Here is a 728-nt window from a genome sequence, read left to right on the forward strand (position 1 = left end):
TTGGATAAGAAACAAATTTTTGGGTTCTTTTTGGGGATGTTTTACTTGGTCCTTTCTAGTCTCTGTGTTAGGAAAAAAAGTTGTGAGGTTAAGATATGATACCATTTGGTACCTTGAGGTTTGACTTCCTTTATAGTTATGTAGCTTTTCATCTTTAAAACTCAGCTGCAGTGCTGAAAAGGCTGCCCTATGGTGGCCTCAGCAAGTGTTACAAAAAATTCCAAATTCACAAAATGGCAAGTTCACGTTCTCTTAAGCTGCTTATTTTTCTTGGTCGGTATGGCTTGGTGAGTGAACTTTCTTCATCAAAGAGCTAATCACTTTGCAGAGTCTATATAAATCCTTTTTTTTTTAAAAAAAAAAAAAGAAAAAGTTATTATTACTAGCTATGTTGGGCAGGGGAAAAAAGAACCCTAATTTAAAGACTGTACTGTTTTCCCCAGGTCAGCAGCCAAAACACCTTCAAAGTTTGTACACTGGATAGATTGGATGTAAAAGATGTCAAGGAAGTGATGTGTATGGTTTCCCATACCACCTCTCCCAGGAATACTTTCTGAGTATTACTGAATTGTAAGCGAACAGTCATTTCAGATGAGATCGTGGTGAGAATGCTACCCATTTGTTTCATCCGCCTCTGAGATTTTCTGCTTACATTTCTGCCAGTACCACTGATCTTTCTCCTTTAATAACTCCTCCACATTTTCTCCTGGAAAAATTGTGATTTGGCT

The sequence above is a fragment of the Apaloderma vittatum genome, unplaced genomic scaffold (genome assembly GCF_000703405.1).
Source record: "Apaloderma vittatum isolate BGI_N311 unplaced genomic scaffold, ASM70340v1 scaffold9476, whole genome shotgun sequence".
NCBI classification, from domain to species: Eukaryota; Metazoa; Chordata; class Aves; order Trogoniformes; family Trogonidae; genus Apaloderma; species Apaloderma vittatum.